Source organism: Lathamus discolor, chromosome 2, assembly GCF_037157495.1.
Source record: "Lathamus discolor isolate bLatDis1 chromosome 2, bLatDis1.hap1, whole genome shotgun sequence".
Lineage (NCBI taxonomy): Eukaryota > Metazoa > Chordata > Aves > Psittaciformes > Psittacidae > Lathamus > Lathamus discolor.
Genome location: NC_088885.1, coordinates 113,924,283 through 113,940,636, shown reverse-complemented (window position 1 = coordinate 113,940,636; position 16,354 = coordinate 113,924,283).

Below are 16,354 nucleotides of genomic sequence, written 5' to 3'. Positions count from 1 at the left end.
CCATGATTGAGTCCACTTTGGCTAAAAGTATGTGCTAGGAGTTGATCAACCTGACTTGCTTTTGGACCATTTGCTTGTACTAGGTTCCTTCACAACTTTACTTAACTGTTTGATAGTGTGAATCTGGTGGCAATTCCTCCCTCCATCACATCCCAGAAGAAAATTACATCATCCATCCTCTTGTCCAATCACAACTTTATTGCAGGAAGTTATCTGGACAGAAAATTATCAACCCTTAGGAAAGATGATAAAGAACAAATAAACAAACAAAAAAAAAAAAAATATCTAAAGCATGTGTCCTCAGTAATGTAACCTACCTACCATGAGCACATTTAACTTATTTTCCACTCCTTATACTGGGCCACAATCTTTATTTTCCACACAACACTTGGGGTGGATGCAAGGTAACTAAAAAATCACCTAAAGTTCTCAAATGCTGACTAATGCGTAGTGCTATTCTTCAGACACTAAGGCAATTTTATGATACAGATAAAGTTTCTCTATGCAGGAGACACAACATTTTAGGGGTGTCTATGAGACTATGAAGAAAGATACCACATGAAATAATGACCTCTACCAATCTTGCCACTTTCTGCTACAACTGCACATGATCAATGTTAATAATTTCATTTAATGAAGCACTGGAAGGTGAAGAGAAGAACAGGAGCCGAGATAGAATTTAAGCCTCAATTTGTCTATATCAGTGGCTGGCTTACAATCTGGTCCCCTTTTAAGCCTTAATGTATTTGTGTCAGCTAATAAATTTGCTATAAAAACCGACAATAAAACTGAGTTAATGTTGACAGTGTGTATATGACATCTATACTAAAACATATTCATATACTCTTAGAAATTAAAACCATATGGGAATATGTTTAATCATAAGGAAAAGTCAAGATTTCGTAATCTCTTCCTACCCCAAATCATCAAAAAAATAAGATCTCAAGAACATTCAGCACAGACCACCTCAAGTTAAACAATTCATTTGACAATGCAATCAATTTCAACCAATGAACTTATTTAAAACATTTGGTTAACTTAAACTTGCAACTGAAAAACTATTTTAACTCATAAAGTTATTTATTCTGTTTTCTAGACAAAGAGCCTTGATTTGCAATTTCTGAAACTGTCATATTCTTGTCAAAACAGTCTTCCACAAGAAGTGGTTCTGCCTGAAAATCCTGCTCAAAATATGTTTGACCAACGCCACTGTAATTTTCCACCCAAAATCCTCATGTACAATATAATCAAAACAGAGCTGTGAAGTACAAAATATATAAAATTTAAAAAATGTTAGAAGTTAATTCTAAAAATTAAGCACTGGCTATGGACAGTGGAGGAACACAGTCAACCCCATCTCTGATGTCAGATGCCCAGTGAAATCACACAGTAACTCCAGGTTACAACTCAGGCATTTGTGTGGATCCTTTCTTTAGCGGAATGTTTATTAAAAGGAATGACCCTCCAGGACACATGAAAGTACCTTTTTCTTTCTCTTTCTGTTAGTACAGGAGCCCATGTGGCTGAGATGTCCATGCTGAGCTTCCTCACATCTCCCTGCCCTTCCCTTCTGGACCATACCGCTGACACGCAGCCTTTGAACTAACAATAAAGACACAGAGCCCAAACTTACTTTCATTAGAAGCCTGTGCACTTTTTGTTTTTTTCCCAGTGAAACATAAAGAATTGTTCTCTTTCAAAATGGCTGCTATTCCCCACTGCCTTCGGCAACACTGATACTAAGCCATGTATAAAGACAGAGGCTTCCTACGCTGAAAGAGGAAAGCGTTTTTAGAATTATGTTTGTAAAAAAGAATTAAATGTTGAAGTGTGTATCTGCTGGGATAAGTGTAGTCACAGATTTATTTTGGCTGAACTCCAAGTTAGGAAGTTGTGAGTGTGCTTTGGCTCGACAGTCAGAGAGGCAAATTAACAGAGTGCTAATATACCCCCTTTCAGCCTACTGCTTCAGGTAGGACTCTAGAAGAGGCTGACTCATGTTTGGGAAGCTCAGAAAGAAAGGTGAGAGAACAGGGAAATCTGGCTACTGTTGACCCTTAGCTGTGAATAAAAAGAGATCAGGAAATTTGTTCCAGGATTAAAAAAATAAAAAAAAAGGCACTGATCTTGTAACACATTTCCTGCAAATGTTACTGTAATGCAAATATTCATAAGTGGCAGCATGTTAACATTCATAAGTAGTATCATGTTAGTATTCATAAATAGCATCATGCCAACTTACAGTAATTAAAGGAATCTATGTGGTGAAATTCTTAAAGTTTTAACACATTTGGTGTTAGACAACTTAATAGATAGCAAGGATTGTGCCCCAGCTTTGATTGTCAAGTTGTGAGGTAGTGAAGATCTCAGTGCACCTGCAAGTGGGAACACTGGTAGGACACCAGTTCAAAGATGACAAACAGCAGCCTCACAATGACCAACCAGATCTCTTAACAACCCTCCGAGGTATCCCGTACTATCCCATACGTTCAGTTTACCTAGGCAGCCCTTAACTTGATCATCCTTCCCTCTCCCAGTCCTTGCTATGAGATATGGAGACCTGGGAAGCCTGCAAGCACTTCATTCCTCATCTACTCATTGCACATTCTTTTTTCCCGTGCTACATTACTCTCCAGGGACACAGAGAACAACAAACAACTCTATACGTATTTGAAATTCATAACTATGTCCTTCCCCTCTTTTCCTTATGGAGAACATCTAATGATTTTGCATTCTTCCCTGGGAAGCTGGGCTTTCCAAATTCTAGATTATGGTCATTTTTTACTTTTAGTCCATACCATTTTTGAAATTTAACACCTAGAACTGCACTCAGTCCACCATATAATACCCTACTTTCATTCAAAACACTGCAGTTTTCCTCTGCACACCAAATATGTACAAGGAGATTTCAATCTTCTTTTTTTTTTTTTTTTTTTTTCCCTTTGCATAATATAATTAGATTTCATGGTATTTAAATGTGAAAAAGGCTGTGCAGGACTGATTCTATGCAGTGGAACTCCAATGACAATTCTCACTGATTTAAAACTCAGGCTCAGGGGTCCTAGGAGTGACTTCGATGTCCTCCTGTGTTGTTGCTAGCTGAGAAGCTTAACCTACTTCCTACTTTTTCTAAGATTTAGAGGCAGCCAAGTGCACATCCACTACTGGATGAAACAGTATGATAAACAGCTATAACTGTTGCTCAGTTTAATCCTTTTGACCTAAGGCTGAAGCTGTACCACTGCGAAGCTGCCACTAGCTCAATAAAGCACACTGCAGAAGCTTAGTTTATTTTTCCCAGACCAGAATTGGTGAAAGTTGACTTACCAAGTCTTGAAAGTAAAGATTGAGATGTAGTTAAGAGGAATTATGGCTATACACCTAACTTTGTATCTTTTTCTGGCTTTTCTATGTTCTTTGAGTGAATAAATACCTTAATTTGAGCCATTTTTACCTAGTGTGCTGATCACAGACTCTTTGGCAGGAATGATTTTGCTCTAGCCAGATATAACTGGTTCCATAATGCTAACACAGCAGAGAATACAGAACTACAGGACTGTAAGGCTTCATCTTTTGTGAGGTCTGAAGGAAAATAAGCCTGCCACCTGCTAAATATCTTCACAGGATCTAAAGCAAAGTTTGACATGCAACCATAACAACCAGCTTGGATTTTCTTTCTTAAGAGAAACCGGGGCTAGTTTGTACCCAATCCATAAAGTTCAAACCCATTCTTTTTATGGTTTGTGGGAATTGCATAAACATTTTTCTGAGAGCTGCTTACCATTGTGTTTTGAAATAATACAAATAATACAGGTGAGCACATCAGAATGCAGATGCAAAGACCTTCATGGTGAAGACATAATGGTGTGATATGATAGCAGCATCAGTGCTGATTCAGAGCTGTAGGCAGCATGCAGTATCACTGGGTAGTCCACAAAAGCACATTATCTGGTAGAAAAGCCACACTCCCCTCTTTGGTTGACACACACAACTGGGGCTGTTTAATGGAAGAAATAGAGCTCTTTTACCCCTTCAACAATCTTCCCTAGAGATTGTACATCTTATGTTTGCACTGAGAACAATTTACAGACCTCCTCAAGTTTCTTTCCTTTTTGTAATATTAGTACATTTCAGTGGATGCCATCATGCAAATGCACCATAAAAAAAAAGATAGAAAATGATATTATGCACACCTACCTGATCTCCAGACGCTAACAGTTTTGGGTTATCTGGTTTTCATTTCTTAGACTAATACAAAATTCAGTTTTTACAGTTGCCTCTGTGGGTGGAAGGATGCAAAAGATGTGAATAAAGAAGGCTTCCTAACAAATGTTCTTGAGTATGCTTTAATCTCTTTTAGGAGTTAGAAATTCTCCTTAATATTACTTTGTTGTTGAGCAATTTATGTTTTCTTCAGTACAAGATGAAGTGATGGCAAAGTGTGAGAGCAACAACAATGAAAAGAAAACAATAGTCTTTAAAGCTGAGTTTCACAGCCTCAGCCACCTTGAGGGCTGTTGTTTTATTCACCCTTTCAGTATATTAGGTCTTAAGGAATTATTTTTTCTAGTGTCACTATAAATGTGACAATTTCTTGATACTGTGGTTTTATTAGTGGAAAATGTGAAGATAGTTTTGGCAATGGTTGAACAGCATGTGACAGGACAGCCTGTACAGAAAAGTCTATGATACATCTGCAACAGTCAGAACAGCAAAAGAGCCATCAAAGCATTGAAAAAACTCTGTAAGCAAATAAATAATCTAGGACTGAATTATTATTCAGTTCAAACATTAAAGAATCCACACATCAAGGAAAATGCCTAGATTTAATATTTTTAAAGGAAATCTATTGCTGCTGAGTTTAGAAAATAATTTCTGAATTGAAAAACATCAGAGTTGTGAAACTTGGAGAGTTCTTCTGACCACACTATAGACCTGTGACAAAGTCCTGGAAGTAGAAAGGAGAATAATTTTGCTGTTCATCCTGTCTCAACCTTAGAAGGCAAGAATGCTTATTTTTGATCCAATGTTTGTTGTTTACTCCTAATTTTTTTGTAAAGCCATACTGAATAACAGAGAACTACCTATCTGGAAGGGATTTGAGAATGTGAGCTTGTACAAAGGCACTTTGCTTTTTTAAGACCAATCCTGTGACTTACTTGCCTATATAGCTTTAAAAAGAAACACAAATTAACACAGATTTCTAGGTTCTACATCCATCTCCTTCCGACCATGCTTTCCACATCATAGCTCCAGCTTAAACATTTCTTATATTTGCTGCATACATGCCAACAAAAATCCCTGACAAGTGAGGTGACAAGAGAGGAAGAATAATTCAAAGAAAGACTGTGGTGCTTGGAAGGTGCTAATATTTACTGTTGGCTTCTCAATTAGAAAAGGTAAATTTCAGTCAGGTTGTGAGACTGAACTTAATTGTTTTGTCATTATAAAAGGTCTTTGTTCCCTGTGATGCAAACCTGTCCTCTATTCAGCCTTATGAACAGAGGGAAGCAGGAAATTAAAACTCTTTTATACCTGCAGTAAGTAGCAGGCATGTGCAGTGAAGATGGAAGAGGAACTGAAGATCTAACAGGCTCATGAGTAACTTAAAGAGTCAAGATTAAAGTGGCTTATTTAGCATAAATGTTACAACAAAGTAATACAAAATTGTAGCAAAGGTTTTCAAGCTTCTTTAAAGGTGTTCTACTCTATTTATTCAGTTAGCTACTGAAAGCTTTTTATACGGATTTTTGTTCAACTTATTTCTTAAATAAAACTTTATTTGGCAGTTCCAAGTTGTCTGTTTTTATTTAAACCTCAGCAAAGTGTTCCAGAAATAACTGCAATGTAAGTACTTACCAGAACTCTAACAGTGTAAGTCAATGTTTATCAAGTTTCAAATACTATGTAATAGTGGATTGCTGAAAAGCCCCATCTTAAATCTTGTTTTTCTTGTAACTTTCCTGAATTCTGTGATTTTTTTTAAATTTAAGAATACACAGGACCTCCACACCATCTACTCAGTTTGCAGAGCCTCCTTTTCTCATCTTAACAGGTTCATTCAACTATAACATCTTCTGTAGTATCTGTCTCATAACTCAAATCTTACAAGGCTAGAGATACTGTCAAGGACAGAGTGTACACAATCTCTCTTCACCATCCTTCTTGAAGATGAAGAATAACCTCCTGCTTTCACTCCCTCTACCAAGTCTAAAACTAGCCTCAGTAGCTCAGGAATTATCTTTCTTCTGTGTTTACATAATGCTCAGAACAAAAAGGCCCTAAACTCAGCAGGAGCCTGGTACGAAGTGTCAGTAATGCAGGCATATCAAAAGAGGCTTTACTAAGAAGCTCATTATTAAGTTGCACTTATGTTCCACCTTCTTTGGAAGTTTTGAAAAGCCTCTTATTATCATCATTAATATCTCTTGGATATAAAGAAGAGCAGGAGGGGAAAAAAACAGCCCACAATTTTAGTACTTGGTTTATCTATTACGGAGTTATTTTGGTTTAAATACATTGACATTTCATCGCATTATGAATACAGTGTAAGAAATAGAGGAAGGAGGAGAAAAAGCTATGCAGAGAAGAAAGAAAGTGATGAGAAGTAATAGCTTCCACTACTGAGACAAGGCAACTGCTTAAGCAGAGGAGCAACTTGTAGAGGAGAAAGGCGTGAGAAGAATATGTGGGAGTAAGTCTTTATGGCTGTTTCATAGTTGAAGTATCTAGAATAGGGAGATACCATCTTTGTAAACAGAAAACAAAAGATCTTTTGCCCCCCTATTTCCTTTTTTTAACCTGTTAATAGAAAGGATAATTGATTTTTTTCTTTTTTTTTTTTTCTTTAGCAATGAGATCCTAGCTTTGTATGACTGAGAATTATTGCTTGAATGGGACAAAAAAATCTTGAAAAAAGCATTTTAGCCAGCAGCTTTTGCAGTTTTGGTCCACATCTTACTTATAATGCTACTTAACCTTCATTTTAACACAAAGCTAGAATATATTGACCACTTTTATCAAAAGCCAAAAATAACACAGGGCTCAGTATTTTTCTGTGCAAATATTATTAAAGTTGGGGGAAGAAGGGAAATAAAACTGACCTGAGCAGAATGAAAAATAGTGCTGCAATTAAAGAGACTCAGCTGTGGCAGAGAGAGAAAATAAGAAAAGGAAAAATACAGCAGCATGTAGGAAATAAACAGCAATTAGTGAATGAGGCTATTGCTGCTTCAAATTGGTATTTAAAACTTGGAAGAAGATCAAGCAACTTTCCTGTAGCTTTCCTATATTAACATGTACAATAAAACTTCCTATCAGCAAACTGCAGCATAAAGGAGTTAATGTGTTATGCTACCACTAAAATAGCATGAAAAAGTCTTGGAGGGGAAAAGAAAGGAATCTGGGGGAGAAAGGTTTCTGCAGTTACACAAAATGATTAATTTTGTCTCATGTGTATTTGGCAATGAAGATTTAAAATTTAACAATGACAAGGACTGTTAGTATTGCAGTTGATGTTCTAAGTGGAGGTGCTTATATTACTTAGGTTTCATTTTATTAATGTTAGAACTCTGTTATTACATAAAGACAGACAAATCCTGTAGAGTAAGAATATATCTGCTTAAAACTGTATTTTTGGTATAACATGAATGCTTTTCAAAGCATACTTTATTTTTAAAATGTTATAAATGCCCTATGTTTCAGAGCTAGAAGTCACATTAATATTAATCTGAAATGTTCCTAACATTTCCTTTGCTTAAAACAACTAAAGTTGGAAGAGTTCAGTTGCCATAATGCATAATAATACACCTGTCCCCAAAACGTCTTTCAAAAAGATTGTTTTTGGGGATTTTTGAGCTGGCAAAGCCCCCACTCTCTCTGGAAATTGTTTCAAAGCCCATCCTATGTGAAGGCCTGCTTTAGTTGACATTTATGTGATTCTCTTCACAGACATCGTAGGGAGGTCACAGTGCAAAATCCAAGTGTTTGTTTTTAATTCCTAATAGCAGAGAGGTTTTACACATGAAGCAATCGTTCACTCCTTCAAGAAACATAATTTATCTCTTCCCTTAGCACAGTCAGATCCTGGAGACTTGCCATTTCAATTCTCCAGGACTTTACAACCCACACTACAATATTCAAATAAAATCTAATTGTATTGTGAAAAGGGGAGGGAGGAAAGAGAAATGTTAGCACTGATTAAAGTTGAAACTTCAGTTCTATGAAGGTCAGGAAATTCAAAATAGCTTCTTATAATATCTCTACCCTGCTTCAGTGTGTGAACATGCAAATGCTTCTTTGCAGTGTGTTCATGCAACAAAATACTCTTTTACATTGTTTGAAAAGATCCTTTTTAGGATCTCACTTTCAAAGAAAATCCTTCAAAATATGAGTAACATTTCCTTTTTAATCAGCATAGTAAAGCTGAGTGTTCCTTGCCCATATTGCTTGACAGGCAAAGTTGCTGGTACCCAAAACAATTGGCTCAAGAAAAGTTAGGCTTGTTACCAAAGTTATTATCAGTGTGATTTCCAATAAAGTTTGTACTAGCTGAGATTGTGAAATCCAGACAACTAATTTAAAATGTACCCTTTGGCATGTCAGCCATCAATTTGAAAGGCAGCTGAATTGTCTATTAAGTCCTCAAAGCCAATCAAATGTGTATTGTCTTAGTATTTCCAGTGTTTTCTCTAAAATTATTATTTTTTATTTCCTTTAAATGCAGTAGTAATCATGTCATTGCCTTTGGACACAATGTCCAAGGCTGAGCATGTTTTTAAAATTAATCCCATTACTCTGTCAGATCTCTCCCCTTTTAACAGTTGAAAAAATAGCCTCCTGTAGAGAGTCAAATCTTTTATTTATCATTTCAGTGCTAGCTACAATTAACTTTGTTATTTCAAAAAAGTTATCCTCTTACTGAAGAGATCTGAAGGAAAAATGTCCTCAGTTAAAAGGACACACACTGTCAGCATTGTTAGTCTTTGAAAATTGTCTCACATTGTGCTTTTTTTCATAGGAGTACAGGACACAATTCATACACATGTAAGTGGCTGGAGTGCTGAATAATAAATATTAGACTTTCTGTATCTTCCTCTGTAAACAAATTGATTGCCTATAGCAATATGTCACTTCTACATAGATTAAAAAAAAAAAATAACCACAGGAATCTTTAAAACAAGAACTTCAACACCAGCCAGCTGTCCAACCCTAATCACCTTGGCTCCATTTGCTTAAAAAAATAGTAGCCAGATCCTCATGCAACATTTGCTCAGAATCTAAGAGAAAGCATCAGTGGAGTTCAATGGAAATTAACCTGAAGCTGAATTTAAAGAATTAGGATACATCTTGGACAGAAAGGACCAAGGCAACTAAAGGAGCAGACTGGGTAAGTAAAGTTCAGTACAGGAGAGGGCACACTGTTCATTCCCTGCAGTACGAGCCAGAGGAATGGCAGCTTCTCAGATTGGGACAAATTTAAAGACAATTGAAGTCAACTGACTCACATTTAGCAGCAAATATTGCTTGGGCTTCACCAAGGAGAAGCAGGCTTCAAATGTGACCATTTAGTATGAGCTCAAAACATTCACTGCTCCTTTTTTTTCCAGTGACTTGTGGATTTTATCAGCCAGTTCATCCTAACAGTAGGCTTCTTCAGCAAGTCAAAGTAAATTGTTATCCCATTGACTAATTTTTAGGGGGTCTAAAATTTCTGTGGGTTTTTATTTGTTTGTTTAAAAAAAAACCCAACAACTGAAACCAGTCTATACTATGTTTCATTTAACACTTATGGAAAATTAAAGCTTTTATAATAGAAAATTACCAGTTGAAAAACCTTGGCTATAAGGGCAAGAATATAAAGCAGGTGCAGACTCCTTTATCCCATCTTTAAGGTGATTAAAGGAGTAGATTTGACAGTTCCGTGTTTGAACTGTTAGCAAGACATTTGAAAAGATACTGCTTAACACTAGAATATAGAAGGACACAAATAAAATGGTCTTGCTTGTTTGGGAACTCATTTTAAGATTTATTTGCTCTGTAAGAACTAAAGAGATAACCCCATGTCTTTTCTGTACACTTCACAAATAAAGAATATCAGAACCGATTGTTAGATGGTTAGAGATCTAAAACTATGATGGTTGTGTAAACAGATGAATGTACTGGCTGGCCAGAATTATATTTCTGATTCATTCATCAAGTACCCTGTATAATACAAACTGAGTAAATGGGTTTAGTTTATTGTATTTCAAAAAGAGTTTCTTTAATCTTTTGTTTTGTTTAGTCTAGTTTAATTTGGATGCAGGTGAATCATTACCTAGGTGGAGTGCCTCCTGGTAACAGGATGATTATTATTTCATTTCCTTTTTAGTTTTAAACACACAAAATCTTTCACTGAAATAATACTAAATATTTTGCATTAGGAGTTTTCTTCAGACCCAGCATGACAGGAATAAAATTAATGCTGTCCTTCAGTTGACACCAGCAGTATTTAAATTTTTGTTAAGATTGTGCAGAGTTCTTAACATGTATTGGCACTGTACTCCATCATGACTTCATATTGCTAGGATAATGTACATTATTTTGTACTTAACACTGACATAATTCTATTCAATGCGATTTTGCCTTGTAATAATGCCTTATTGGTGTAAAACCATACCGACTCTGACTCCTTAAATGATCTCACTAGGTTGTATTGAGGTTAATTTCAATCTTGATTCTGTACTTCTGGTCTTTGACCAGTTTTTAGACAAGAATGGGCTCGGGGAGATCCATGGCAGTCAATAAAACAGACTTCTTCTGTACTTTTAAAATACCTTTCGGTACAGCTTTGAACAAAAAATAGTGAGATCAGCTGAAGAAATGCTTCACTAACACCTTCCTGAGGCTGCACCTGTAATTGGTGGTGCACAAGATGAACCAGTTTAAGCACGGCACTTTAGGAATATCAAACCCAAGTACTTCTATCTTCCACATCTGGGTTGTTGTGGGATTTTTTTCACAGTGGAGGAAAGTCCCTGAAGAGAGGAATTTCAGGCTGTGACTCAGACTAAAACTCTCTCATTGCTTTTTTGACATCCACTACTTCTGCCATTTCCGTTTTTGAGCTGCTATCAGGATGCCTGAAGGATCTTGATTAATGCTGTGAATGTAAATCAGATCAGTACATATAGGCTGTGCCTATGCAACCGGAATTTTATACCAGATGGATATTACTGTGCAGTATTGTGTACCCTCACATGTCTATGGTCACCTGGCTCATGGAAGAGGAGTAACAGGTTGAGCAGATAATTCTACAGAACATGGTGCAGTTTTTCCAAGTTGGCTTCCACTACTGAGACAAGGTACTTGCAGTGACAAAGACCAGAGCAGTGACGCCTCCAACAGCAGCAACAGAATTTCAAGATGACAAAGGCTACTTTCCTATGTATCTGCATGGATGTTTCCACATCTCACTGTCATCAGAAAGTTCATTTACCTACTGCTTGCTTGTCCTAAGCTAGATATTTGAGCAGATCACAGAAAGGCAATCATAGCAAAGATTAGAAGCAGTGGAAGGAACAATGCTGTTGTGTCATAACAGTAACTTTGGTTGTTCAGAGAGATCTATGAATTGCATTACATGGCTTCATTCCTGATTCCACTAGGACTCATAGAGGGATGTACATGACTAACCTTCAGCAAGGTTTCAAGCCAAAATCTTCATCTACATGACAAGATATTTTTTCACGTTGCTTCAAGGCCTATCAATTATTAAGGAAGGTTCACTAATATTAATGTGGAAACATCAATGTTGCCAAGAACTGGGGCTCGTTTCCAGCAGTGCCCAAAGGAAAATCTGCTCTCTGGATAATCTGGATATTAATGGTGTTAAGACTTCACACCTCAGTAGGGAATATCTGGTTTATTTTTGGTTCCCCAGCATATGGTGCTTTCTCTGGGTACCTTAGGCAGAAGAAAGAATAGTTTGGCTTCATTTTGCTTAATCTGAAAACAAAAAATGCTTTTGGACCATTTATAGTTGAATGCTGAATGTCACCCAAGGATTTGTGGAAAGGCCTGTTTCATTCCACCAGAAGTAAAGACGGAGTAAGTGATTCCTGTGGGAAGGTCCTATAGCCATTGCTTGAAAGGGAACTCCCTACAGTGACGGGGCAGCAGAGCTTGGGGACATGCTGCTCAGCCTTTTGTTGAAGATGTCCACTATCATCACTTTTCCTTTCATTTTCTTCATTTTGACCCTTTCCAGAGCCTTTTGATCCAGTTTGGTCCTTTGGTCCTAGGATAAGAAACTATCTGCTCTCAGCTGTCTCTTTACAGCTGTCTTAGAGCAAATACAATACCCCCCCACACACCCGAATAAATCTTTTATTCTTTCTCTTCCTGTGGAGATCTGTCTGCTGTTCAGTGGAGCAGAGCTACCCCCCTTTACAGAAGCTGCAACATGACAGAAATATCCCAGGCACTTGGTGCCCCCTCTTCATAATAACAGTGTCAACAACATAATCTTTTTCCCCTTTCTCACCTCCCCCGCAGTTTTTGGGGAGCCATTTCCAGCTACTATTTTACCTTGTGATTTCTTTTGGCTTCTCTTTACAGGCTGAGACAGATTTGAAATTATCTTCTACTTAAAGCTTCTGTGACAGTAGCTGGATGCTTGACCAGCAATGTTAGACTTTGGTGGGTAAGTAGGAAAAAGAAAACCAATTAGATGGGTGCTAATAGCATTCTGCATTTATCAAACCTATTCTTTTGTGGATGCTACCCAGAGGCAAGACTTTCCTGAGTTATAGAAGGATCTTACTCAAAACAGCCAATAGGCAAACTGAAAAGATGCACAAGGGTGCTATTTATCATGGTCTTTTCATGGTAGAGGGAAATACTAGTTAACTGAGCAAGCATATGAGAGTTTCTTGCTTGAAGTCTGTGCACCTTAGCTTTCAGGTTTTTATTACACCTACAAATATTTATAAAATACACTACAAAATTAATAGCATTCTGCAGTAACTGTTTAAGGCCAAGCAGTTTGGAATGCCTTAAAAATCTCTACTGATGTTTGAATTGTCTCTGTAACGTGATTTAGGCCATTTATGTTGTAAATTCTCAGTAGCAGGAAAAAAAAAAGAATGCACTAGTGAAATCGTGAGCCAACATTCTTTCACTATTGTTCATGTTTGAGCTGTCACTACAGTAAGCATCCTTCCTCTGCAAAGCATCATGTTTGGCCGGCTTTTTTTTTACTCTAAAGTTCTGGTTTGTCAGCTTTTTAGAGGAAAAGTGGAGAACTCACACTTTAAATTCCCCAAGACTGAGTGTGAGCTGTAGCCACATCCCATCTTCATACTGAAGTGACATGTGAGCACATATAAATCCCATTTGCTTGTTGTCCTCAGGAGAAATTATGACCAGGAGACCAGGTCTTAGAAGCATGTAACTTTTAAAAGGTTCTCACATGAACTAATTGAAGGAAACAGCTATTCAATAATAAGCCTCATGTTAAGGAATACTTACCGGTTAGGAAGGAGACATGTTCAAATTAGCTTATACAGGATTCTTTGGCTTTATCGGACATGTGATTCCTGGAAGAAAACAAAACTATTTTTAGATGAGCACCTCCTAAATTATACGCCACTTGCTTCAGCAGGAATGTGAAGACATTTTGGGGGAGATACTGTGAATGGATATTATGCCTTTTGGAGTCTTGTATTCATTCATACAAAATGGAGAGGTAGTGGGGTAGTGCTGTATGTTAGGGAGTGTTTTGGTTGTCTAGACCTTAATGATGGTGAATAAAGGGTTGAATACTTATGGGTAAGAATCTGGTGGAAAGCTGACAAGGCAGATATCATAGTGGGAGTCTGTTACAGATCACCCAACAAGCACGAAGAAGCAGATGAAATATTCTATAAGTAATGGGAGAAGTCTCACAATTGTTAGACATTTTTGTCATGTGATACCTCAACTTACCAGACATCTGCTGGAAATAAAATACAGCAGAGAAGAAAAAGTCTGGGAGGTTCCAGAAGTGTGTGGAAAATAACTTCCTGACACAGCTGGTGAGGGAGCCAACTGTGGAAAGCACCCTGATGGACCTGTTGTTTGTGAACAGAGAAAGACTTGTGGGTGATGTGATGGTTGGAGGATGCCTTGAGCATAGCAACAACAAAATGATGGAGTTTTCAGTTCTTGGACACATGAGGAGTGGGGGCAGAATTGCTATCTTGGACTTCCAGAGGGCAGACATAGGCCTGTTTAGGTGCCTGGTTGACAGAGTTCCCTGGGAGGCAGTCCCAAATGGCAAAGTAGTCCAGGAAGGCTGGACATTCTTCAAGAAGGAAATCTTAAATGTGCAGGACTGGATTGTCCCCATGTGCTGAAAGATGAGCTGAAGACCATCCTGGCTGAACAGAGAACTTTGGCTGGAATTCAGGGAAAAAAAAGGTGATCTTATGACCTTTGGAAAAAGGAGCAGACAACGCAGGAAGACTACAAGGATGTTGTGATGTTATGCAGGGAGGAAATCAGAAGGGCCAAAGCCCAACTAGAACTTCACCTATCTACCACTTTAAAAGACAATAAAAATGTTTCTATAAATACATTAGCAGCAAAAGAAGGACTAAGGATAATCTCCATTCCTTATTGGATGCAGGGGAAACATGGTGACAAAGAAAAGGATGAGGTACTTAATGCCTCCCTTGCCTCAGTTTTTAATGGTAAGATCAGTTCCACTCCAGGTACTCAGCTGCCTGAGCTGGAAGACATGGATGGGGATCAGAATGAAGCCCCCATAAACCACGGGAAAATGGTCAGTGATCTGCTAGACCACTTGGACACACACAGTTCTATGAGACTGTGATTCATCCAAGGGTACTGAGCCTGAAGTGCTCACTGAATGACTTTACATCATTTATCAGCAGTCCCGGCTGAACAGGGAAGTCCCAAATGACTAAAGGTTAGCAAATGTGACACCCACCTACAAGAAGGCCAGGAAGGAGGATCCAGGGATCTACAAGCCTGTCAGTCTGACCTCAGTACCAGGAAAAGATACGGAGCAGATCATTTAGAGTGCCATCACATGGCACATACAAGACAACCAGGTGATCAGACCCAGTCAGCATTTATGAAAAGCAGATCCTGCTTGACTAACCTGATCTCCTTCTATTACATGGTGACGTACTTAGTGGATGAGGGAAATGCTGTGGATGTTGTCTGTCTAGACCTTTGTAAAGCCTTTGACACCATTTCCCACAGCATTCTCCTGAAGAAACTTGCTGCTCGTTGCTTGGACAGGCATACTCTTCACTTGGTAAAAAACTGGCTAGATGGCCAGGCACAAAGAGTGGTGGTGAATGGAGTTCAACCCAGACGGCAATCAGCCACAAGTAGTGTTGCCCAGGGGTCAGGATTGGGGCCAGTTCTGTTTAATATCTTTATCAATGATCTGGATGAGGGGATCGAGTACACCCTCAGGAAGTTTGCAGACAAAACCAGGTTAGGCAGAAGTGTTGATCTGCTTGAGGGTAGGAAGGCTCTACAGAAGGATCTGGACAGGGTGGATAGATGGGCTGAAGCCAACTGTATGAGGTTAAACAAGGCTCAGTGCCAGGTCCTGCACTTGGGTCACAGCAACCCCATAAAACACTATAGGCTTGGGGAAGAGTAGCTGGAAAGATGCCTGGCAAAGAAGAACCTGGGGTGTTGATCAATAGCCAGCTGAATAAGAACCAGCAGTGTGTCCAAGTGGGCAAGAAGGCCAACAGCATCCTGGCCTGTATCAGAACTTGTGTGGCCAGCAGGACCAGGGAAATGATTGTCTCGATGAACTCGGCACTGCTGAGGCCACACATGGAATATTGTGTTCAGCTTTGGGCCCCTTACTACAAGAAAGACATTGAGGTGCTGGAGTGGGTCCAGAGAAGGGCAACGAAGCCAGTGAAGGGTCTAGAGCACAAGTGTCATGAGGATTGACTGAGGAAACTGGGGTTGTCTAGCCTGGAGAAAAGGAGGCTCAGGGGAGACCTTATCACTCTCTGCAACTACCTGAAAGGAGGTTGTAGAGAGGTGGGCATTGGTCTCTTCTGCCAGGGAACAAGCAGCAGGACAAGAGGAAATGGTCTCCTGTATTGCCAAGGGAGGTTTAGACTGGATATTAGAAAAAAGTTCTTCACTGAGAATGTTGTCAAGCATTGCAACAGACTGCAGAGGAAGTGGTTGAGTCACCACCCCTGGAGGTATTTAAAAGACTTGTGGCACTTAGGGACACGGTTTAGTGGTAGACTTGGCAGTGTTAGGTCTACAGTTGGACTCATTGATCTTTAAGTCCTTTATGTAACCTAAATGATTCTATAATTCTATG